A 27,133-nucleotide genomic window follows, 5' to 3' on the forward strand; every position below is an offset into this window, starting at 1 on the left:
TTCATATAAACCTTTACAGTGTGTGTACTTGGATCACTGTGGTCCACTGACGCCAGATAGTGCATACAAATATATATTGGTTGCTGTAGATTCGTGCTCCAGATTTGTGTGGGTCTGGCCACAGCGCTCGGCTGACGCTCAGACTGTTATTAAAGATTTGCGCATCTTTGTCGATACATTTGCAGTTGTGGCTTTTCATTCGGACCAGGGCCCTGCTTTTGCCTCTAATGCATTCAGAGACACCATGGCTTCGTTGGGGGTCCAACTACAATTCTCGTCTCCATTTCATCCCGAGGGAAATTCTGTTGTGGAGCGTTTAAATCGTGATTTAAAGCAATCCTTGACGGCCAGAGTTATAGGTATGGGTCGTAGTTGGCTAGCCCACCTGTATGGAGTACAGAGAGCACTTAATAACTTGCCTAGAAGGTCCTTGGGGGGGTCGTACTTCATATGAGTGCCTGTTTGGTACACAAATGTATGTTCCTGATCTGGATGGTCCTGGTGTGGAGACGGCAGATACGCCCTTTGACATAAATGATCGTGTCACTGTTTTGCAGGATTTACAACAATTCCGTGAATATAACTCTTCTGCGAGTGCTGCCTCCACAGGAATTAAGGATGAGCCAGTAACGCCTATTGGTTGGATACCCAAGATTGGGGATCTTGTGCGTGAAAAGGTCGCAGTTAAGAAAGAATTTGGTCCTTCTTATGGAGCACCAGTCCCTGTATTAGGGGTTAGCAGCACGAGAACTGTAATTTTACCGCCGCTGCACGGGGCCAAAGGGAATCGCTTTGTTTCCATTGATAATGTCAAGTTACAACATGTGGCCGATTCTGCACAGCAGACCAAGAGGGACACCCAGTAGTTCCGGAATCCCTCTCACTACTGGGGAAGAAGTCCCGGTGCAGGTGATTTGCACCGATGCTGTTTCCTCTCCGAGCTTGGGGAGGGTGGAAGCTGATCTTGCGATTGTTCCACAGACGACGATTAATTTGGAATCTTTTGATCAAGTTGCTGTACGTTCAACTGATATTTCTGAACATGTGGTTTATAGCGTGCCAAGGCGAGAACCACCATCTGCTTCTTTGTTCACGGTTGCACCTTTTGCAAGAACTGCCTCTGGCTGCTTCAACGACACTGAGGATGCCGTGTCAGACTCCCCGTCCTCACTATCTTCAATCTGAGGTCCACGTAAGCTGCTGTGTTGGCTTAAAAACACATATTTTGTTTTTCCTTGGAACTATTTGTGGCTTTTTATGGCTGTAATGACTGTTTTTTTGTGGTTGGGATTTGTGGTTACTTTTTTTTTGGTAATACATGGTCATTTTCTTCCTGAACGATCTGACATTGAGCACGTGGAGACGGTGTTAAAACCACATTTTTCATCTCATATGGTTCGAAGAGACTTGTCCAATGTGAACATTTCTGCAGTACCGATTCCGGATGGGATTGTGTGGGATAAAGTGATGCTTGATATATATGGTCCCACTGAATTGATTCAAATACCGTATGTTCTCAAGTTATCAGTGAATGATATCGTTATACCAGGCATTGTTTCTGATGATTGGGATGTGAAGACAGTAGATTCTATGCTGACAGAATTGCGATATTATACTGTCTACAACGATGAAGATGCTTACCTATTTAGAGATAATCATGGTGACATGTTTTGCTACAATTATTATGGACACCACTTTATTCATAAAGCGAGTAGCCCTAAGTCGATATTTGAATATGTGCAATAGGAACATTGCCCGACTCCTCCACAGGGGAGTTCTAAAACGTATTATGATAAATTTGCATATTTTTCTGGGCATAATCAACAGAATGCTAAGTCTTACTATTTTAAAGTTACTCCGTATGCTAATAAGCAAATGTTATTGACGGATACTAAATTACTGTATTCAAATTTGTTTGTATCTAAACTTTCGGTTGAGGGGTATGAATATTGGTCCAAGACTGTTGACTTGAAAAGTGTCTGGGGAATGAAAAATTGGCAAATGCGAGGCAGGGACACTTTATTTAGGGCATGTATTATTCCTGTCCAAATGATTTTCCTCAATGACACTGTGCAACAGACTAGTTGTTTGGGCTTAGCAACGATTGGAGATTTGAATTTGCCTGGTATTCCTGTCCCTTCCAAATTGAACAATTGGCAGCGATATGTTAATGCCACATTTAGTGAGCTTACACACTGGATCCAGAATGGTACGCTTAACACTTCATTGATACATCCGGACGGGTGGTTATTATGGGCCATAGACACTAATGGGTGTCATCAGCGTTTTGTGACCTCTTCAGGGGGGTTCAGGACTAGTAGGGCAGACCCTGGCTACATATCACCAGAACATGCTGATATCATTACTACATACAGCGTGGGGAAGCTTTGTCAGCAATGGTTGAAATCATCCACGCTGGATGCAGTTGAAGTCACATCTCACGTTACTGTCTAATGATACTGACTTACAAGATTTTTTGTCAGGACCACGAATGCCGCAGAAGAAGCGTTTTCTATATGAAGTATATAATGACATTTGGAAACTTTCACAACAAGAGGCAGCGGCCAGGTTGAGACAAATTGATCAGGAAAATTTGATACAGGCTTGGTCTGTTGTGGATAATGGGATGCATACCCTTTCAGACCGTGTTTACACAATTGACAACATCGTTTCCTCTGCTATAGACATTATTAAATCGGATATGTCTTCTTTATATCATGGGCAGAGTCAGACGCGGTCCATCATGCAGCTGGGTTGGACTCTACAGACCTTGAAGGCAGGTCGCGTTCCGTGGCAGCACATTCGTGCCAGGGAGATTTTTATTTCCTTTAATTTGACTCGTCAACAACAACTGATGGCTAAAAAGGAAGCGACATATGTGATGTTAAATATTGAAAAATTGGAGAAACTGCCTTTTACGGTTGCTGAGGTTCCGTCAGCTGAGTGGTTGATTCATGGGGTTATTAATCTGCCCATCTCCACTCTGCAATTTACTTCTTGTTTAAAGCACATTCCGGTGGGTAGATATGAACGGTTAGGAGACAGTTACATACACGAGGTGTGGGAACTTCCCTTTATATACAGATGTATTAATGGTTTGAGGGAGGTTTTTCTTAGCGGTAGCGAATGCAAAACTTCTGTCAGCCATTCCATGGTTTGTAAACAGCTGTCCTTGCACGGGGCATGTAATGCCTCGATTGCTAACTTAGCTTGTTATGTGAAGGGAGTTCCGGTCCCAGTAATTAAAAACACTTTCCAGGTGCTTTCAAACGGCAGTTACATCCTTCTTAACAGTGAACCCTGTTGTGGCCTGCGTGCCGGAATAGTTTACGTGGTCGTTGTCACCAAGGCCGTTACGTGCTGCGGGAATATGTTGTTTCCCCCCACTCAAATTAGGGAGGTAGCAGACATCTGGCCTCATATTGCTACTTCCAAGGTAAATTTCGACAAGTTGAGTCGACTAAAGGCTCTATTGTTTCAAAAGCATGTTGCCCTTACATCTGCTAGCGAGACCTACGCCCTTCAAGTGGCAAGGTCATCGGCGGAAATACAGTCCCTTTTGAATACTAACTTTCCGAGTCACTTTGGTGAACTCGTGGGACGTATATTTAATGCGTCCAGCACTGCTGGAATTGCACATTTTTTTCAAAGCCGTTGGTGTTGGTTTTGCTCACACCTTCTCTTCCATATTCGGTTTAATACCTTTGGCTATTCACTCTATTTTCGGAAGCATTTTTGGGGGTTTCCCGATTACTTTGGCTTTATTGGCTGGGGTTTTGCTGTTGCTGCTGTTCTTCCGCAATGGCTGTCGACAAGATCATATATTGGCGCTCCCGTCAGCGCAGCTGTGTCGTGAACGCATGATGCAGCATTTTGGAGCGACACTCCTGGGACAATTGGAGTGTGACTGGTCTCTGACATTCCGGCCGGTTTTGGATTGTGTGTAACCCGTGTTTCGGTGCCTCTGGTGCTCGTTTGAACATGCACTGGCTCTTTGTCTCTCACTGCAGCGCCCCCCAGTGGTCGATGCTGATCTGTTGATGTTCCCGATTAGGGCTCATTCCCAGACTTGTGCACTGCGGTTGCGTTTGCTTCGTGAGGCAGTTTATGAGATTCCCTTCCTGGAGGAAGATGGTATTGTCCCATTCATAGGCCCTACACGGGGCGCCGCCCTGAATGTTTTTGGGGCTTTGGAACACACCTGCTCCATGGTACTTTTTGGCGTGGATCTTCCGGTATTGACATATATTGAAGTGGAGGAACTCCTGCTTTCTGTTGCTTCTGTCTGACAATTGGATTTTTTTTTTTAACAAATTAAGAAAAATTGACATTATATTGAATTTGGCTTTATCGTCACATGCTTCCCAAATTTATGACTTTGTTGTCCTCTGACCTTGTCGAAATGTATATTTTATGTCTTGTTTATATCTGGGGCATACTTTTATATTGTTGAAACCACTTGCTATCGACAAGGGGAGGGTGTAGTGTGGTCAGTTTTACGTATCCTTTGCGCATTAGCTTCAGGCTTTAGGCCTTTGTGCATTTTGCCCTGGATGTATTTTATTCCTTTGCTCGCAGCTTAGAGCCTCTGTGCACTTTGCTCTAAATACTTTTTATTCGGCTTTGTACTGTTATTTTTCAAATAGCCAGTTCTATGGTCTTGTTTTATATTTCATATCACACTGTTTAGCCTACTTCAGCACTGAAGTCCTCCATAACACATTCCTGTTCACTCTGTGCTTCAGTCAAGGATACAGTCTGGTACATTGCCGATAGACGTGGTAGGAGTTTAGTCTTTGGCATTTCTGCGTAGGGACATTTTGTGATCACGCTGACATGTTAGTTATAAAAACACTTCCTTGTCCCAATACACGCAAGAGGGAGATTCCGACCAGGGAACCACAACTAGACGCTGACTGCCTCGTTGCAGATGCTGAAACAGATCACAGGCCTTTGCTCAGGTATGAGGGCTGATGTCTCCCCAGGGATTCAGAAAGGCAAGTTATAAGCTTAACATGCTGTGCTCGAAATAGAACTAGCTAAGGGAGAGTAGAAATTGTTAAACACCATGATAGCATTGTTCTTCTGTTTCACTCTCCTCGTGACTATTTCAATCCTACTGTGTTGTATGGTTCTGGTTATTGCGGCTCACGCCTTAATATCTAAAATGCAGTCGTTTTATTAAAACATTATATAAAACTTACACTGCCTTTGTCATTTATATATGAGATCATACTGTAAATGAGAGAGTTGGGTTGGATCTGAGTGACCATGACTTCCCTGAGAAGTTCCAAAGATGTCATGCGCTCGGCTGCCTAATCATCTCTTCCCGTTTGGAGAAATGAGGCACTGCTAGTTAGCTGGAGCAAAACCTGATTTAGAGTGACAGAGGTCCTTCCAAGTGGGTCCGACTCAGTCCCCCACACCGTGAACGATCCTGCTATCTAGAAATCCAGTAGTCTCATTTAGGATAATGAGAGCCCACGTGACAATACCTCCTCCGATGGAAGCTCCCTGGTGGTGGCGGACACTTCTGTGGCCACCCCAACTAGAGGTACAGCCTCCACCCCGCACCAGCACCACCCTCCTAGCAGCCCCTCAGTGTGTTTCCCGTGCCTGCTCACCCAGGAAGGTGGGCATCACCTTCGCCCCAGGCACCTCAGGCCCTGCCCCAGTTAGCTCTGCTGCCCTGAGTGAGGAGGGTATTGACCTCCTGCGATCCATCTCTGTTGGGCAGTCAACCATTGTGAATGCCATCCAGGGGCTGGCAGGCCATTTGCAACAAACAAATGCATTCCTGGAGGGCATTCATTCCGACATGGCGGCCCAACAGAGATCAATCCAGGCTCTGGCCTCCTCTCTGATGGCAGCCATTGTCCGTGTTCTAGCCTCCCCCCTCCAACTTCCTCTACCTAATCCCATTCCCCTCAATCCCAACCTATGTCAACCACACAGGCAGACCAGCATGCACACAGGAGAACACACAGGAGTGGTTTAAGCAAACACAATCACCACACATCATCCCAAAGGCACTCACACAAACACCATCCAGATGCAGACATACCAACATCCACTGCCTCCACTGTGTCCCCCTCCTCCTCCTCGTCCACCTCCCTCCCAGTCGCGTCTACACTCACACCTGCATGCACTACATCCTCATCCACTACCTCCATCACCAGCACGCCTATCACTGCACACCCATCACTGGCAGTCACCACCCCCACATCCATGCACACATCCCCTGTGTCCTGTCCGACTGTGTCTGTGCTTCTTCCTCCCAAAGTACACAAATGCAAGCACTCAGACACCTAACAGCCATCCACCTCACAACAGCATCCAGCCTATGCATCTGCATCCAAACACAGCAGACACCTCCTACAACCACTTCCTCTTCCTTCACTCCCAAACCTTCATCCTCTTCCCACCCCAATGTCCATAAGAAGCTTTTCCTCTCCACCATTGACATCTTCCCTACCCCTCCCCCTGAACCCCTGTCCTTCTTGTCGGGCCAGGGTGGTCAGAACCCAGACGAGCACCTCAGCCACGCAGTCCATGGCCACAGTAGTGTCGACAAATACTGCAGGTGGGAGAGGATCCCGGAAACCAGCCAGTAGCACTGAAATTGTGCCTGCACCAGGTGCATCAAGGAAGGGCAAGGAGGCACCACCAGCTACGAAAGGGAAGGGCAAGGAGGCACCACCAGCTACGAAAGGGAAGGGCATGGATGCACCACAGGCTGCGAAAGGGAAGGGCAAGGAGGCACCACCAGCTGCGAAAGGGAAAGGCAAGGAGGCACCACCAGCTGCGAAAGGGAAGGGCAAGGGGCCTGCACCTGCAGGCAGGAAGGATAGGAGGCCTGGTGCTGGGACTTATTCAGAGCCCCCACCACCGACCATGGCGTTTAGCCGTCCGAGGCTGCAGGGGAAGGGCTGGAGCAGCAGCCCCAGTGGGCACCACTGCCAGCACGGCCACCAGCACGGCCACCGCCACCAGCACCTTTGCCAGCAGCAGCAGCCCCAGTGGGCAGGCGTCCGAGGCTGCAGGTGAAGGGCTGGAGCCTACCCCCACCACTGCCAGCACTGCCACCAGCACCGCCACCAGCACCACTGCCAGCAGAAGCAGCCCCAGTGGGCAGCCGTCTGAGACTGCAAGGGAAGGGCTGGAGCCTACCCCCACCAGTGCCAGCACCGCCACCAGAACCACTGCCAGCAGCAGCAGCCCCAGTGGGCAGCCGTCCGAGGCTGCCAGGGAAGGGCTGGAGCCTACCCCCACTACTGCCAGCACCGCCACAAGCACCACTGCCAGCAGCAGCAGCCCCAGTGGGCAGCCATCCAAGGCTGCAGGGGAAGGGCTGGTGCCTACCCTCACCACTGCCAGCACTGCCACCAGCACCACTGCCAGCAACAGCAGCCCCAGGGGGCAGCTGTCCGAGGCTGCAGGGGGAAACGGCTGTAGCCTACCACCACCACTGCCAGCCCCGAAACCAGCCCCACCGCTGCCACCACTGAGCAGCCGTCACCACCGGCGGGCAGTGTGTAGTTCTGTCTCCATGGGCTGTAGTGCGTCCTGGACCCTGCAGATCCTGTAGGTGTGAAACCCAGGTGAGAGACTGTGACCTTGCACTCCCCAAGATCTGCATCACAGGACACAATGCCCTTCCAGAACCAGTGGAAGAAGCCATCCACTCACTGCATCCTTCCCAGGATGAAACACACTGGGCACAAGGCCCCCTCCAGAATCAGTGGAAAAGCCATCCACTCACCACATCCTTCCCAGGATGAAGCACACTTGGCACAAGGCCCCCTCCAGAACCAGTGGAAGAAGCCATCCACTCACCGCATCCTTCCCAGGATGAAGCACACTGGGCACAATACCCCCTCCAGAACCAGTGGAAGAAGCCATCCACTAGATAGACTGTGGCCTTGCACTCCCCAGGACCAAGCAGTGGGCAAACCACCCACTTGAGAGACTGTGGCCTTGCACTCCCCAGGACCAAGCACAGGGCATGTTGCCCCCTCCATAGCATGTGGGCAGACCACCGACTTGAGAGACTGTGGCCTTGCACTCCCCAGGACCAGGCAGTGGGCAAACCACCCACTTAAGAGACTGTGGCCTTGCACTCCCCAGGACCAAGCACAGGGCATGTTGCCCCCTCCATAGCATGTGGGCAAACCACCTACTTGAGAGACTGTGGCCTTGCACTCCCCAGGACCAAGCAGTGGGCAAACCACGAACTTGAGAGACTGTGGCCTTGCACTCCCCAGGACCAAGCAGTGGGCAAACCACCCACTTGAAAGACTGTGGCCTTGCACTCCCCAGGACCAAGCAGTGGGCAAACCACCCACTTGAGAGATTGTTGACTTGCACTCCCCAGGACCGAGCACAGGGCATGTTGCCCCCTCCATAGCATGTGGGCAAACCACCTACTTGAGAGACTGTGGCCTTGCACTCCCCAGGACCAAGCAGTGGGCAAACCACCCACTAGAGAGACTGTGGCCTTGCACTCCCCAGGACCAAGCAGTGGCCAAATCACCGTCTTGAGAGACTGTGGCCTTGCACTCCCCAGGACATCGCACAGGGCATGTAGCCCCCTCCAGGACCAGTGGCCCTGTACCATCTTCCAGCTGAGGTGTCCCCCCATTCCCTGTCCCACTGAGGTGCCTGTGTATTTTCGACCTGATGCCCCTGCAGTGTTCTCCCAGTGTTGTTGCAGGAGTGAGGTGGGGCCTTGGCCTATGTGATGTGGCCCTGTGGCCCACGTGTATTGAGGACTGGGCAGTGTCCTTCCATTTGTAAATATGTATATCCGTTTGTATTTTGATGCACTTATTCATGGTTTTTTATCGTATTACACTCACTTTCTTCAAATCATTTTGTCCTTGCATTATTTCTGAGGGGTATGGGGTGAATATGTAATGTTTGTTCTTCTGTTTGTGTGTATGGTGTTGGGGTGGGGGTGTTGCGTGTTTCGTGTGTGTGCCACTCCCTTTATCCTCCCCCTTCCCTTGTGTCCTAGGCGGCAGTACTCACCGTGGTCATCTTCGCCGGCGTTGCTGCTGATAATGCAGGAAAAGATAGACGAGCATCGGGAAAATGTGCAACTCAGGCTCCATGGCGTTGTGGTTGTACCCTGAGTCTCCAGAGGTGAGTCCTTTGACTTCTGTGTTCTGTTTCCGCCGTGCTTTTGATGTCGTTGGTACCGCCCCGGAAAATACGCCTTTCATAGTACAGTGGGTGGTACATTTTCTTCCGCCTGGCTGTTGGCGGTTACCGCCATGGTGCTTGTTGCTACTGCTGTGGCAGTCGGTGTGTTAAAGTGGCTGTCTGTCTGAGCGGTTTCCGCCGTGGTCATAATTCCTTTTTTTTACCGCCAGCCTGTTGGTGGTATTACCGCCGCTTTATCCCCGACCGTCAGGGTTGTAATGAGGGCCTTGTCTGCCGTCTTGATGGACTACCATCCGTCACATTAAAGATGACCACTGGCGCACCTGTCATCTGTGTACAGTGAAAGGAAAGACAGTCACAGTGGATCCATTCTATGTACTAAAAGTTGAGTCTCCAAACACAGTGAGAGTTCAACGTTTGCTATGAAATATAGTTGTCTGGTGACTATCCCATAGTACGTTTTTCAGACTCACTAGGAGACCTCAAGACTCTGTGAACATCGCTAGCCTTTCCTCCTCTTAATCAACTTGGGGCAAGTGAGTTTGAGGTTTAGTGTACCCCTTCTGCCATACCTAATGACAGGATGAGATTAAGAAGAGGATATGGCAAAACAGTGGACTAGTACTCTGTAAACAAAAAGAGATTTCCAAGATTACATCTTTATTACTGGAGATTCGCCTGAGTTATCAGCTGAGTAACCAGGAAATTCATTGTAGTTCCCCTACTTGAGCTCCTAGGGTTCTTTTATGCAATGGCATATTCTTGTGTCTTAGTGCTCATAACTACTAAAAACTTCTCATTTGTATGAAGTTAGAAAGAGGATATACCAAGGGCCAGAGGCTCTATCAGATAATGCAGGCATTTCAAACTATTACATCTTACTATGTAGAGGTGTGCTCTGATAGACTGTGTTTTCATATGAGGCAACAAGACACTGAAGGCCAGATTTGCAAAGAAGTAAAAAAAATGCAGCAAGTTGCTGCACTGTGTTGTGTGAATGGGAGAGAGCAGAATAGTGCTATATCCACTAAGATGTGGCACTGTTTTGCTCCCTCCCTACGTTGCTACACATTTGGCTGCCATGTGCCAAGAGCATCTGCATTGAGGTTTGCAAGGCAATGCATCGTTATGCATTGTACTATTTTACATTATAATACAATGGAAATTGTGATTTGCCTTTGATTGTAAATACCAATCAAACACTTTGCTTATGGTCTGCGTTAAAAATGTAACAGCAACCCTACACGAAGTCTTTGTAAAATCTGGGCTTGAGTTATTCATTGTGGATTTCCCCACTTAATTTCATTATGTGATCCTAATCAAATTACATATTCTTGTGCCTCAGTTGGCTCCAAACATTGTAAAAGCTTAGTATAAGGCTGAATACTGATATTTGGTTTGATATAAAAACTAGATTGACTAAACAACGTAGGATTGCCAATCGTGCTCTTAGAGACAAGCCAGCAATCCACAACCTATTCAGCATGGTGTAAGCACACAAAAATGATTCTTTTTAAAAAATGTGAGGATGTGGAGTAGACATTATTATATATATATATATATATATATATATATATATATATATATATATATATATATATATATATATATGCACTCACGTCATTTTATGGTGCAGGGTAATCACGTTTTCTCAGTTTTTCATACCTCATTGCTAGAACCTTACTGCTCCTAAATATTGTAAATTGGGATTCGCTGTCACACCCCCTTCTATAAGAAAAGTTACCACCACTAGCCAGAACATACCATGCTTACTATTATGAAATTCATCTTGTTATGCTCACATCTTCTCCTGCGGACACCTAGGCCTAGATTTACAAACAATTACATTGGGTTTACATTACTTTTTCCTAGGCAGACCCAACACAGTGTCATTACCAATCCAATCCAAATCACAATTTGCGTTAGAATGTGACCCAAAGTAATGGAACGCAGTGCACTGCGCTGCCTCTGGTTAATTAGAGTTAAGGAGGCATTCTATAGGTGATGCATGGCATTTCCATACATCCATCCATAAATTTTGACACAAATCCATGTCTAGAAAGACTTGTGATTGGTGCCAAAATCCTATGTCTCCCTGGGGCTAATAGAGGAGCAGAAATATGTTAATTTCTCCTCGTTCTTTCTTCTTTGCATGCTGACCAAAACTCAGAAACCCTTGCACTATGGTAAAGGGTGGTTGTGTTAGCGCATGGCTGCATAAGGTGCACTGATGTAGGGAGAGAGCAGAACAGCATCACATCTTAGTAGTTATGGTCTGTTCGGCTCTTTACCTTCCCACAATGCAGAGCAGCACCTTCATCTGCCCTACTGGTTCACAAGATTTATTTGTAAATCTGGGTACCGCTATACGGATCTCTGAAGTGGCTGTTGCCTACAAAACAGGCTAAGCCGTATGGACTCTGTTTAAAAGGATAGAATCTTCCAAATTGCCTTAAATGTCACTCTAATAAACCAACTGTTTCTGCTCAGTACAACAGCAGTTAGACATATTACTGATATGAGGAGTAGGAAGGAGTGATAGATTTAGGACACCTACTCCTAAAGCATAGCATTTTAGGTTACTTGATTTGTGCTATCACCTTGTGATACAGGACATACGCCTATTACAAAAGCTATTCTAATGATAAAGTTGTACCTTATAGTAGGAAGGCGCCATCAAAATCAAACACACAGCACAGTAGTGATCTGGACAGACCAGTCGTGAAGTTATATTTTCATTCCCTGCTATCCATAGACCAGTTCCAGGACCTGAAACCAGTTCTACCTGAGCTCAGTTGAAGAGCATTTCAAAGGGCACAGACACTTAAACATATGATTACACCTCATTCTCACCTTAGTTTGCTCTGCCTACCAGTTTCTCTATCAAAGGACTCTAAACACACGGCCCAGAACAGGAGAGGTGAAGCGCTCGGGATCTGTTTGACTGGACATACGTGTTGAATATGTCTCTGTAACAAAAAGTGATTAAGAACACTCTGTCATGCTCTTTGAGTAGAATAGAAACTATTCACTTTCTCACTGTAACTTCAATGACTGTAGTGATGTAATGATCCACGGCGAAAGCTCACCTGCATACACTAGTCATGCAGGGACATGGGGACCTCCGAACTTCTCGGGTGCACAGGTCTTTCATAGCATAAGAGGTCAGCCGCATGCTCAGAGAGTGGGCAAAGCTTGGTGTGAGGCTTTGTGTTTACGATGTGTGACGTACAGAAGGAGTCAAGACAGACAGCCCAGGGTGCCACGGGACTCTCGCTAGTCATGCAATGACGGCAGTCATCTGAGATTTACGAATATCAGTTCTTCAAGTTTCAGATAGTTCCTTGACAGGCAATACAGATACATCATTACTGCAGCTGGATCCCTGTATTGATAATTCAGAGTGCTACAACTGGAGAAGTCAAAGGCTTGCTGGATACACAGATGTACTCTGGATAGTACTTTAGATTAAGGTTTTAGGTTTTTGAAGTTGACAGAGTCATCCTTTCAAGGATTATCAATTCTCATTACACCTGCTGTTCTACGAGAAGCGAAGATTTCTCAGTCTGCACAAAGCTGTTTATATCCTATTTCGACTCAAGTATGGTTTTAAGGTATCAACGGTGGTGAGGAAGTGATTGGTTGTTGCCAAGGTATATGGAACAATACTAATGTGTATTCATTATGTTACAACTGATTGACTTGTTAAGAATCACTCCAAGCACAGATGTAATTTACAATGCACAGGAAGTAGTAAGCATTATTCAAATGTGCTGTAGCTCAGATATTTCCTTTCGTGCGTTATAGAGTCTTCATTTGTATTTCAGCTCCAGGTAGTCCCTGACTTGCCACCTTTAAAGTACAGACTTGGAAACACAGAAACTGTAAACAGGTGTAACAGCTGTCATGTCTCCACAAAAAACTTGGATACAGCAAAAACCATCTTTAGAATACAGTTGTTGCAGAAAAAGCGGCGCAGGTTTAGTGTCTAAAACTGAGTATTGCAATAGCAGCTTTAAAATTTGCAATCTAGGAATTTAGAAAACACTGTAAATGTGCATTGTTCCCAAATCCATCACAGGGGCAGCTGACTAGTTTCGCAATGCAATCATTTACTCAGGGAAAAGAAACTACACTGTTCATAATATTGCATCTAAAGCGTGCTAACAGAAATCTATGCTGAGGGTTGTGCGCATGCTACAGATAAAACAGTATATCGTTATTTGTAAGAAGCAAGTTAAAATTTGCAACAATAGGCTTTCTACATTATGAAATAATTCTATCCTCTATTTCAGCCTTAGAAACGCCCAGTGAGGAGGCAGGACCGTTTAAAACAATCTGATCTTCCCAGTCTATCAAAAAAGCCCTTGACATATTTTAATCATTGAATTCTAAAAGCAAAGTCCTGGGACAGGAAACCTGTAATTATTAGCCTGTTAAAGACTGCCTCAGGTTGTGACCAAGTTCTATGCCACAATATGAAAGGCCATATCTTGATAAGATTGTCTAAAAAAGGACGGCCCTACTCTTTATGGCAGACAAAGGTGGATACACTGTGTATCCACCTATGTCTTAGACGCGTATTTTCTGCAAGCTGTAATTTCTCTAATATAGCGTACCCCCATACACCAGTCCTATATTGGGTCAGCAAGAGACTTTTTGCTTTGTAAATAGTGCTGAGCACTCTTAGTGGCCTTCTCTGCAGTATGGCCACAAATCGAATAAGTCCAGCAATCGATTCATTCATCACTAGGGTTCTGGTTGTAACCAACTGCTTCCATGAATCATGAGCATCAAACAACAGTCTGAGGTAGAAGAAGATGAAAGATGTTGAAAGCTTAATATCACTTATCCTAAATTGATAAACTTAATCTATGTTAATCCACATTTCATAATAAATGTTTTGGACAAATTAACTCTTAAATCTAACTCCGTCATATAGTCCACAAAGTGAATAATCATGGATTATAGGCCTTTTGGGGTACAGGCCATTAGTACTGCATCATCTGCCTACCGTAATATCGGCAAAGCTCTGTGTCTATCCTGGGGAACATCATAACTTTTCCCTTCTGGAAACCTACGAAGGTGATCAATATAAAGAGTAAATAAAATAGAGGCCTAAACACAATCCTACCGTACCACCCCCTGTCTAATATGAAATTACTCTGTACATTCCCATTTATTCCAAACTGAACTCTGGTCTTGGCATCCGAATAAATATTCTTAATAAAATTCACTAATGTGAAATCAATACTCATATAAATCATTAGATTCCATAAATTATCATGATTCACACAATAAAAAGCACTGGAGTGGTCCATGAATGCCAGATAAACAGTGCCTTTCCTTTCTACAGTGTAATTGCAAATGAGTGAACCTGAGTTACGAAACTGTTCTAAGTTCCCACCCCTTTTCTAAAACCATATTAAGTCATTGCCATAACTGTGTTTTCCTCTACCCAATTCTCCAATCTTGAGAGTATTATTCTTCCTACCACCTCCAAATGTGTGTCCAGCAGGGAGATTGGCTGGTAGCAGGTTCGATCTTTCCTATCTCCCTTCTTGAAAATTGGGACAATCTAGGAAGTGGACCAGGATTCAAAAGGAACAATTCTACAAACCACTCTCATAACATTAGTTAATAATGACCGCCACATCAGGTCCCAGTAATGATATTAAGGACTTCCTCTGCCCGATAGTTCCAGCAATTCTGCTTCTGAATAGCGATGGTGTCCCGGGGTGAAGTAATGTTAGTGAAATGTGTTACCCAGTCATCTAATGATTTAGGGACTTCAACTCATGGAGCAGAAAGTTTTCTAAAATAGGGTTTATTAACAATTTACCAGAATGCACAAGTATCCTTGCACCTAATAGAATTAATTAATGCTGCCCATGCCTCTGATGTAATTTCCTGCTTCCTGCTTCCCAGTGCAGTTTTGTATGCCCACCTACATTCTGTCACTTCTGTATATATTCTAAGTGATATAGTTAAAGCCATCTTCAATAATTTTAAGATCTTCGTAGATCTAGAGTCAAACCAACCTTTATGATTCGTGGTAGTCTGGAAATGAGTATGAGTCAGGCTGGCCTTGACATGCTTGGCAATCCCTAAAACAACATTCTTAATGTCCTCATGTTCAGCACTGTCATCAAGGCAGGTATTCAGTAGAGCGCACCTCTCCCTCAAGAGGTCTAAAATAAAATCTTCAGAGATAATGCTTCTCCATTTAACCCTAATACCATTTGAGGGAGGCACTTCAATCTCATTACTATGTGCTGCACCACTGGCCTTTAATTTATTATCTGGACAGACAATGTCAACACTGAGCATTATGGTCGCAAAGGCAATTTAAATGTGTCCTATGAACAGGAACTGTTGATATGAGAAATACTGCTGTCAATTGTAGTTCAACATCAAGCTTTGTTGTACAAATAAGATTTTTGAGACATGCATTAAGGAAAGTTATTTTTCCTTTTTTACACAACCTCAGATACATAATTATTGGAAATTACCATCTTTTGCGTAGTATTCACTCAGATTTTTGCTTTCTGTATCTAAATGGATTTTTGTTGGCCACAGTACTATGGACACCTTGATCCTGCTAACTAGTGGCATAGAACTTGTACTCTTCTTTTTAAACATGATAAAATTGGCACATTCCAAACTGGCACATTTAATTTTCTTAGAAGTCCCCAGTACATGGTAAAATATATACCCATGGTCTGTAAACGAAATGTTATTAGTGGACTGTAGACCTCACTGTGACCCTCACTAACTTAGCACTGAAAACATGTCTACAGAGCTGTCATTGCAGCCTGGGTGAGCAGTTTTAAACTGCCATTTCAACCTGGCAAAAAAAGTATTTCCCAAAACTTCCTTTTTAATACTGATAAGTCACCCCTAACGTAGGCCCTAAATGTCCATAGGGCAGGCTCTAATGAATTCAAAAAGTAGGGCATATATTTTGGGGTGTTACATGCCCTGGCACTGAAAAACCTCTAACGTAATTTTTAGCTATAACAGGACTTGCTGTCCTATAGGAAGGACTCATTTTAATGGCAATTTCAAGTTCAACTTAATGGTAAAGTCAGATTTTATGTTACTATTTAGGAAATGTCATTTTTAAAAAGTTGTCATTTTCACGCCAAGCCATATGTGCCTTTCTTCTAGTGCCTAGTGTCACTTGACAGGTGAATGGCTCTGCCGTGGTGAGATGTGGATTGTTCCCAGACAGTGAACAAAAGGTATGTGTGTGGAGACGTGTTTTCCTTCCTAAAGCAGAATGGCATGGGGGTCATGCCCATCCCCTTTTTGAGCTTCAAAAGGAGCCTATCCTATCACTGACAGAGGTAACTCATTCCTAATCCTGCCTTCCTTTGTCTTCCTAGCCAGCTTGGCTCCAAATCTAGTAAAGAGGAAGCAGCCCCAAAACTGGTTTTAGTGATAACAAGAGCAGGTTTGCCCACTATCATAACCACACCTCTGGGTGTGCGCAGGAAGCTCTGACCAGAGGAGGAAGGGTTCTTTACAGTAAAACACACAGGAAGTGCTGCTAAAGTGGATAGGGTCACCCATGGAACTTTTACCACATTGGTTAGGGAGTGACCAGGAGTTCCCCCATCCACGCCTGACACTGGACCTAAAAGTGGCACCCCAAACACCCCTCTCAGAACACTCCTGGGCTTGTGAAGATCAGAAGAAGGACTTCCCTGCTGTCTGAATCCTGAAGGAAGACTGGACCTGCTTGCCTGGAGCCCATGACCCCAGAAGTGATCTAAGGGTCAGTTGACTGACCTGTTGTTTGAGCTACAGGCATACAACAAGATTTCAGTGGCTTTTCTTGCAACTGTCCAGCTGACCAGTTCCAACTGGACCTGCTGTGGACCCTGCTGTTGGCCTCTGTTGGAGTGAGTCCTAATCCTCAATTGGTACCACTAGTGTTAGAGTGTACTCTTCCTGTCTAAACTGCAAAAGCTGGAACTTAGAAAATGTTTGCAACTTTTCCTCCACAGAACCAGTGGGAGACCGAGACCACCATCAAGCTGAAGCCATCAACGTAGAATCACAGGTCAGGTTGAACTTCACAACCACTTTTCTCTATAAAATGTCTACATCTGAAGGTAAACTTTTGACCGGGATGAACCTGGTCCCTGTATCTGAGTCACACTCCATTGTAGTTGACCTTAACTTTTTTACTTTGACCTGGTTCAGTGTGACCAGGTAACCACCTTTGTTGCTTTGTGCCTTTTGATGCTATTCAGACTGTAAAGATTCATAAGTCCGGTTCTACTGATAGGATTTTCTGTTTTTTTGGTGTCATATTTTTTTTATTAGAATCTCTATTTTTCAAAATTGGTTTGGGATTTTTCTTGTGTTTTCACTTTATTATAGTTTAAGTACTGAACAAAAACTTATATTCATAACCTCTACGTTAAGCCTGACTGCTTTTGTGCTAAGCTGCCAGAGGGCTAAGCACAGGTTTATCGAGTGATTTTATGTGGTTCACCCTGGTTCATCCTGAAAAGAGCTATGATTATTAATTTAAGTGGGTTCTCACCCACTTCAACAAATAACCCCAATTCTCACATCAATGAACTATATTCACTTTCATTCTGAAAGCTCTACATAGTAAAAAAACAATTTGAAATTCAAAGCTTACAGATCCAAGTCTGCATTTTCCATGAATTTCTAGATTGTCAATGTCCGACAAAGTCACACGAAAACAGACTTCATTCTCTGAGGTCATTCCCATTTTTGCCTGTTCATTGACTCTAATCACAAACATAAGTTTAATACACCCTACCGAAGAGGATGAATGAGAAGAAAAGCAGCATTAATAGAGAGGACATCTTAGTACAGAGTTGTGGGAGAAATTGGGAGGATATGGAGAATTCCCCCTCTACCTAAGGGTGCTGTGACAGGCTAGACGGTATAAACCAGACCGGAAACGGCGTGTTATAATAAGTAAATAGGGTTTTATTATAATTAGGTCTTTTCTTCACTCATATGTTCCTTTCTTCAGGTATTCACATATGGTAAGTATCTACAAAGTCTATTGTTTGGAATCCTTCTTTCTTTTATAATCTTGTCGTTCTTCTTCTGTTCCTTCCTCAGGTCGTCTTCTGAAAATGCGAGTGGCTCCCGAAAGAATACTGGCAAGAAAACAGAAGAAATACCCTACGGTAAGTATTTAGGTTGTTTCCTGGGGTTTATCGTTAAGTAGGAAAGGGGAAGGTAAGTGGGATGTAGAGGAAGAGAGTGTACGACACCCGTGCACCATGCAACAAAACAAAAACCCAAAACGAGGTGTTGTAGTTGAAATAAACAGTGCTCCCAGGCTTTGAGGGGACAGTCAGGCTCCCTTCTTAAATATAGACCTTCCCTTCTCCTCCCTCTCCCTCCTCCTCCCTCTCGTTCCTCCCAGCTCCCTTCCCCTGTATGTTTTCCCTTTTCCCCTCTGTTCCTCCAAAAAGGAACCGTACCTTGGCAAGCCACGACCCTCCGGGGCCGTGGCTGGACTGTGGGCTCCTCGTCTCTGCAGCTGCGCAAGGGAAATCCTCTTTCTCCACTCTGTGTCCCTCGGATCCGCTCTCTGGACTCTGAGGGGTTTTCTCCTGGCCGCCGTCACTCGCCTTCCTTGCCTGGAGTCCTGGTGTCTCTTCTCTCCGCTCCGGTACGCCGTCGTCCTTCTCCCGTGTTCGCTCCCCTTTTCTGCCCGGCTCGGCCCGGAAGGTGTTGTGCGTTTCCCGGGTGACAGGGAAACGCCCCCATGATGGCGCGGCCGTTCCCATAGGAATGGCTGAACGCGGAAGTGACGTGTCGGGGCTCCCCGATACGTCACCGGCTGCTCGATTGTGTGCCGTGGTCTCGGGCACCCGGTCACACACCCCTTCCCAAGAACGATCCTGTTCGAGGATTGGGGAAGATGTGGGAAATCGTGATAAGTAATCTGCAGGACCTTGGTTGGAACCCGGAATATGGCGGACCTGGAAGGAAAAAGGCTGGAGTTCAAGGAACCAGCGTAGGATCCTAGAATTGGAATCTTTGTGCGAGGCTAGCCAAGTAAGAGGAGCATGATCCGTATAGAGCACAAAAGGCCTGCCTAAAAGGTAATATTGCAGATTCTCTATTGCCCACTTAATGGCCAAACACTCCCTCTCGATGATGGGGTAATGGCTTTCCCGGGGAAGCAGTTTTCTACTAATAAAAATGATCGGGTGATCCCTCCCGTCCGGATCCGGTTGGGCAAGCACCCCCCCAAGTCCCACATCGGAGGCATCAGTATACAGATGAAAGGGTTGAGAAAAATCAGGGCATTGCAAAACAGGTTCCGTTGTAAGAATGGATCGCAAATGATCAAAACTAGCCCTCTGAACCCCAGAAAAAGGTGCCAACTTATTAGGATGGTGTTTAGACAACAGATCTGTAAGAGGGGCCGCGATAGTGGAGTAGGCCGGTATGAACCTGCGGTAGTAACCTACTAAACCCAAAAAAGAACGTAAATCTTTTTTTGTTTTTGGGGTGGGAGCATTACTAATGGCTTCAACTTTTGAAATTTGAGGTTGTAGGGTGCCGTTGCCGATTGTATATCCCAAGTAGGAAATATCCGTTTTCCCTAAGACACACTTCTTAGGATTAGCGGTCAGTCCTGCCGCCGTCAGAGTTTCCAAGATTTGGCGTAGATGTTCTAGATGCTCTAGCCAGGTGTCGCTAAAAACAACGACATCGTCCAGATAGGCAGCTGAGAATTTATGGAAGGGTTTCAGTATCTGATCCATTAATCTTTGAAACGTGGCCGGGGCTCCATGGAGACCAAAAGGCAATACTTTAAATTGATACAGGCCAGATTGCGTAGAAAAGGCTGTTTTCTCTTTGTCTTCGGGGAACAGGGGAATCTGCCAATACCCCTTTGTGAGGTCTAACGTGGACATATACCTAGCTCTCCCTATCTTCTCTAAGACCTCATCCACCCGGGGAATAGGGTAAGTGTTAAACAAGGATATCGAGTTGAGTTTTCGAAAGTCTATACAAAATCGGACTGAACCGTCGGGTTTGGGAACCAGTACCACAGGAGAGCACCAGGGGCTAACGGAGGGTTCGATTACCCCTAGGTTTAACATTTTGCTTATTTCCTCCTCTATGAGGTGCTTCCTTGCCTCTGGGACCCGGTAGAGCCGTAGGCGGACCGTTTGTCCTGGCGGTGATCTAATTTGGTGATATATTAAGGATGTTCTTCCCGGTATGTCGGAGAAGACTTGGGTATATTGACATACCAGGCTATCCAAGTGCTGCTTCTCTGTTTGAGACAAGGAAGGATTGATACAGGGTCTGGATTCCTGTTGTGATCCTTCGCCGGGGAATAATTCGATATCTAATTCTTTGCAGGGAGATATAAAACGACCCATCTCAACGGTTTCAGTACCCTCATCTCCGGGTTCCCATTTTTTTAGGAGATTTACATGATAGATTTGGGTTTTCCTTGGGTTGGTACTAAGTTCTATGAGGTATGTGACCGGGGAGACGGCTTTAATCACCTTATAGGGCCCCTGCCATCTGGCCAATAGTTTTTGTTCAGATGTAGGCCTCATAATCAAAACCTGATCGTTTGGGAGAAAGGTACGCAACTTACTCCCCTGATCATAATAATGCTTTTGAGTCTCCTGAGCTTTTTCCAGATGTTGTCGTACATCCTCCCAAAGATCTTGCAAGTGCGCTTTCAGTTTTTGTACATATTCTAACAGGGGTCGTCCTTCTTCTTCCGCATCTTCTTCCCATGTCTCAACGGCCATATCTAATAGAGACCGAGGTTGTCTACCAAACACCAGTTCGAATGGGCTGTGTCCCGTTGAAGCCTGTTCGTGGGTTCTAATGGCGTAAAGAGCTAGGGGCAGCTTTAGATCCCAATCCCTCCCTGTTTCATCAACAATTTTTTTTAAGAGTGATTTAATGGTTCTGTTATAGCGCTCTACTAGTCCGTCTGTCTGGGGATGATAGACTGCTGTTTTGATTTGTGTGATTCCTAAAACTGTACAAATTTGTTTCATTAAGTTGGACATAAAGGGCGTACCCTGGTCAGTAAGTATCTCACGGGGAAACCCGGTTCGTGTGAATACCGTTACCATAGCTTGTGCTACTGTTTTAGTAGTTATACTGGATAGAGGGAGAGCCTCGGGGTAGCGGGTAGCATAGTCTACGATAACCAAGATGTAGGTATGGCCTTTGGAGGAGGGAAGTAGGGGCCCAATTAAGTCCATCCCCACCCTGCTAAATGGAACATCAATGATGGGAAGGGGCATGAGAGGAGCCTTCCGGGGTCGACCTGGGTCGGTAAGCTGACATCTGGAGCATTGCAGGCAATATTTTCTAATGTGGGCAAAAACACCGGGCCAATAGAATTTCCTGAGGAGGTATTCCTCTGTTTTCTCCCTGCCAAAATGTCCCCCCCTGGCTGATTGTGGGCTAGGAAAAGTACTTGGTCCCTATAGAACTCAGGGACTACTAATTGACGCTTGCGTTCTCCTGCTCTTGTAGTGCTTACTCTATAGAGAAGGTTTCTTTGTACCAAAAAATAGGGACCCACCTCATTGGTTTCTTCATTCTTAGCATCTCTCCAGGCATGAATTAAAGTGGGATCTTCTCTCTGACGTTGACGGAAACTGATAGGAGCGCTACAAGTTTCTGCTATAACCCTTATGGGTGGATTAGTAACGTTTCCTGACCAAAACTTGACTTTCTCATCTCTTTTTTCGCGACGGGACAGTTTCCTGCGGTATGGGGGACACTCAATACTACTATCACAGAAGGGAGCCTCGTTCAGCCATTCGGGTTTTCCCTTCTTGGTCTGGACCTCCTGTAGAAGTTGTTGGAAATGTATGTAGTCAGTACCTATAATACAGTCTTCGATCAGTTGTCCCATTATACCCATAGGAAGTAAGTCTCGGTGTTTATCCCACTCTATCTCTACGGTGCTAAGAGGGTATTGTTCCTTGTCACCGTGCATACAGCAGATGGTTACCCATCTGTTGGTATTCGTGTCAATCGGCTCCACTAGGTCTTGTCGTATGACGGACTGACTACACCCTGAGTCTATAAGGGCAGAGAGAGGACGCCCATTGATGTTGATATAGTATTTAAATTTGGTGTCTCCCCCTCCTGTACACAAGACTCGGCGTCGGGTCACTCCTATCTCCATCGGCTCAACTCCCTCGGTTTTCCTCGGGCAAGCCCGGGCTATATGTCCCCATTCTCCGCAGTTGAAACATTGAGGTCCTTGCATAGGAGGTGCCTCTCCCTGTCTGCGTGGAAAAGATTCCTCTAAAGGAAACCGTGGAATGGGTTTACCAGGTGGAGGAAGTGACTTCACGTTCAGTCGTGGCTGTAATGTTCTCCCATCCGTGGACCTGTGATATGCGCACCCTAAGTCAATGGCTAGATCGGTGTCTACCTTAGGATGCTGCCTTATCCAGTTTTTCGTACTGGAAGGGAGTGACTCCAAGTATTGTTCGAGGATGACGGTTTTTATTACGTCCTCTCTGCTAGTCCCTATCGGTCCCAGCCACTTTAATGCCAGATCTTGGACCCTAAAATAAAAGGTGCGGGGGTCCTCATTGTGTCCCCATTTTACTTTCCTAAATTTTACTCTGTAGTATTCCGTATCGTGGCCCACCCGTTCTAAAATGCTCCTTTTAATGTCCTGGTAGGTGGTGGTACCACTGGGATTAGCCGCTTGATAGGCCGCCTGCATAAATCCTGTGAGGAGAGGAGCAATATATTGGCCCCATCTATCTTCCGGCCATTGAGCAGAGGACGCTACCCTTTCAAAATTAGTGAAGAATGAGTCCGGGTCATCACCCTCCTGATATTTTTGGAGAACCGAACTGGGGACATTCGGGTGTACCTTACTGGAAGCTATTGTCTCGGTTAACTTTTTCATTGCGGTCTCATGTACAAGTTGATTGTTTGCCAGGATGGTGGCTTGGCTTTTCAAAGCGGACTGCAGGGCTTCCCTATCCTCTTTGGCTTCACGTTGATGGGCTTCCCACACCAACTGTAAGTGGCGTTGGCCTTCGGCCAACTGTTTGATCATGTCTTCCAAAGAGGGAGATTCGCTCATTGTCTATACCGTTTTTAGCCTGTTTAGGGGAAATAAATCCCACTTCTGACACCACTGTGACAGGCTAGACGGTATAAACCAGACCGGAAACGGCGTGTTATAATAAGTAAATAGGGTTTTATTATAATTAGGTCTTTTCTTCACTCAAATGTTCCTTTCTTCAGGTATTCACATATGGTAAGTATCTACAAAGTCTATTGTTTGGAATCCTTCTTTCTTTTATAATCTTGTCGTTCTTCTTCTGTTCCTTCCTCAGGTCGTCTTCTGAAAATGTGAGTGGCTCCCGAAAGAATACCGGCAAGAAAACAGAAGAAATACCCTACGGTAAGTATTTAGGTTGTTTCCTGGGGTTTATCGTTAAGTAGGAAAGGGGAAGGTAAGTGGGATGTAGAGGAAGAGAGTGTATGACACCCGTGCACCATGCAACAAAACAAAAACCCAAAACGAGGTGTTGTAGTTGAAATAAACAGTGCTCCCAGGCTTTGAGGGGACAGTCAGGCTCCCTTCTTAAATAGAGACCTTCCCTTCTCCTCCCTCTCCCTCCTCCTCCCTCTCGTTCCTCCCAGCTCCCTTCCCCTGTATGTTTTCCCTTTTCCCCTCTGTTCCTCCAAAAAGGAACCGTACCTTGGCAAGCCACGACCCTCCGGGGCCGTGGCTGGACTGTGGGCTCCTCGTCTCTGCAGCTGCGCAAGGGAAATCCTCTTTCTCCACTCTGTGTCCCTCTGATCCGCTCTCTGGACTCTGAGGGGTTTTCTCCTGGCCGCCGTCACTCGCCTTCCTTGCCTGGAGTCCTGGTGTCTCTTCTCTCCGCTCCGGTACGCCGTCGTCCTTCTCCCGTGTTCGCTCCCCTTTTCTGCCCGGCTCGGCCCGGAAGGTGTTGTGCGTTTCCCGGGTGACAGGGAAACACCCCCATGATGCCGCGGCCGTTCCCATAGGAATGGCTGAACGCAGAAGTAACGTGTCGGGGCTCCCAGATACGTCACCGGCTGCTCGATCGTGTGCCGTGGTCTCGGGCACCCGGTCACAGGTGCATAAGTAAATATTCCGTCAAGGATGAAGAACAGTGAAGGAGAAGTACTTCAAGTGTAACTGGAAAAGCATCTAAAATTCTTCAGTTTAGATTTTGCATTGCAGGGTTCAGTACTTTGACTTTGGCAAGTATGAAATTTATTGAAACAAAGATACGTTCCTGATATCTGTAGACATTTTCCACATAGGTCCGAAGTGTGTTACTCACACAAAAGACTGGCACAAGTGGAGACAACAATATTAAGGATAGCAATGTCTTGTTCCTCCCAACCACTTGGAAATGTACCCTGCTCCTGAGACCACCAAGGCTTGTAATTTAAATGCTCTTCTTAAATCTAATAATGCCAATGGAAGAGCTATTTTCTCTGAGAAAAATCTCAGCTGTAAGTCATGTGAAGCCTTTCATTTGAAATGCGCTTCTAACAACATATACACTGGAATTGGTAAATTAGCTAATCAAATTGACTTCAGAAGTTTAACAACATCTGGGTTCCCATGAACAAGATTTCCACTGGAGAACATAGGGTTGATTTGCATCTAATGATTTTATGGCTTTCATTAAAAAGAGCAGAAATGGAAATTTTTCATGCTGTCTAGAGAGAGGACTTGAACTGCTCCAAGTTCAATTGAGTGAACCAGCCAGTCCAACTACACAAGAAAATCAGTTAAACTTAGGCCCAGGTTTATGAAGGCCTAGCGCCATTCTAACAACACCTTAGCGTAATTTTTTTTACATTAATGTGGTGTAAGATGGCCAAAAATGCCACGCCATATTTACAAAGTGGCGCAATGCAAGCATTGCACCACTTTGTGACCCTTTGAGCTACATTATGCCTGTTCCAGGCATAATGTATACAAAGGGGGCGTTCCCCTGTTAGGGGGGCCAAAATATGGCACAAAGAAATCTAAGAGATTTTGGGCCTGATTCTAACTTTGGAGGACGGTGTTAAACCGTCCCAAAAGTGGCGGATATACCACCTACCGTATTACGAGTCCATTATATCCTATGGAACTCGTAATACGGTAGGTGGTATATCCGCCACTTTTGGGACGGTTTAACACCGTCCTCCAAAGTTAGAATCAGGCCCTTTGTTTGCGTAATTCTTTTTCTGTACTTTTAACGCAAGCTCAGAGCAGGCATTAAAAGGTGACTCTCATTGGTTACAATGGGCCACTGGGTGCTTTGCAGGATTAGTGTAAAAAATTCTGATGCTAGTTCCCTAGCTACCTCCATGGTGCACAGCGTATTTAATACGGCGCACACATGGTGGCATTAGGGGGGCGCTAGGGGGCGCAAGAAAATTGGCGCTGCACTAGGTTCGGCACCACTTTTCATAAATATGCCCCTTAGTTTCTGATTCTCATGGAAATGTGTTTATAGATGAGGTAATGGGGCAGTAGTTGTGAGTATAGCTTCCAATAGTATCATTAATGGACACAGAGACCATTAGATTCTATATACCAAATTTTAAGAGGAGGATTGAATCCCAAATTAAGAATCTGTCTCATTTACACATTTTCAGGTGGGAACGTCTCAAATCTGTTAAGATGATGCTTGTTCCCATATTATTATACTCTATGGGAGTCTATTCACCAAAGCATTTGGAGTATGTATAGTAGTATTGCAGTGGAACTGCTATACATACTTACAAATGCTGTTTACAAACATATTGGTGGAGATCTCCTCCAGTGCATGTTATTTGCCTTATGTGTGGAGAACTCTAAAATACATAGTAGAATAAATCTTAGTTATATAAATATGTATTCATTTATACTACATTATCATTATGCATTGCTGTTGCACAAAATGTTGCAACACAGAAACTTGTTTTTGTGTTTTTCTAAAATGTTAAGGTAGGTCACTATTCTTAGATGCCCTTATTTATGAAAATGAGTAACTTGCTATTGCTAATTTCAAGTAAATCTTAGCTTTTGGTTACCTGGTGTCAGAGTGTCATGCTTCTACTGCTATTGAAGGTGCAATTGCTTTGTTTTTGGCAGTGAACTGCCATGTGGCATCTTTCTGGTTTTAGGACGCATGGCTTCACGTTGTGTGTCCTGGGTGAGTCAGCTTCCCAGTGGCAGCTTGACCAGATTAAGGGCTCTTCTGCCTCCGGTCCCTCCTGTTCTCCTGACTGCAACTATTTCTTCACCAGAGAAACCATCTCTCCCTGCTTCCTAGTGCTGTGCCTCGTAGTATGTCTTCACCCTCCATCCCTAATCCTACCCTTGTCTGACATGAAATTTAGGAGTAAGGAGGTATCCAGTTCCGTGTCCCAACTACGAATACCTGTGCTGGAAAAGGTGCACCAGCTGACCCTGATATCTGTCCTTGATGATGGCCACAAACTTTCATTCTCAACCCAGAAAAGCCTGTCAGAAACAACATATCAATTGAGGAAAAGGCTTTAAATTTCTGTTCGACTTCAGTTTGGATTAGAACTTTAATTTGGGACTTTAATCTTTGATTTGGACGATATATTTATTTTTTCCACATTTTTAAGGGCGAGCATAAGTTGTCTTTTTTTATAGGGACTTGCAATATGTATGTGAGACTGTGGTTGGCTGTGAGGTGTGTTTTTTTTCAGATATCCCCCTGGGATTGACCAACAACATCCTCTTAATCTTTACCTATTAAAGTTGCAGAAATGACAGAGGATAGGGTTTTCTTCCAGGATTGCATGCCATCTTCTGCTCATGGATGGCGTGGCATCATTGTCCTTCCTAGAGCATACATAGATGATACATTAGATTACTGAACATTAGAAGTTGTTGGTTAATAGATGCCCATTAAAGATGTTTTAGTTGCTATTGTCATGGATGCTT

This window comes from Pleurodeles waltl, chromosome 4_2 (assembly GCF_031143425.1).
Source record: "Pleurodeles waltl isolate 20211129_DDA chromosome 4_2, aPleWal1.hap1.20221129, whole genome shotgun sequence".
Taxonomy (NCBI): Eukaryota; Metazoa; Chordata; class Amphibia; order Caudata; family Salamandridae; genus Pleurodeles; species Pleurodeles waltl.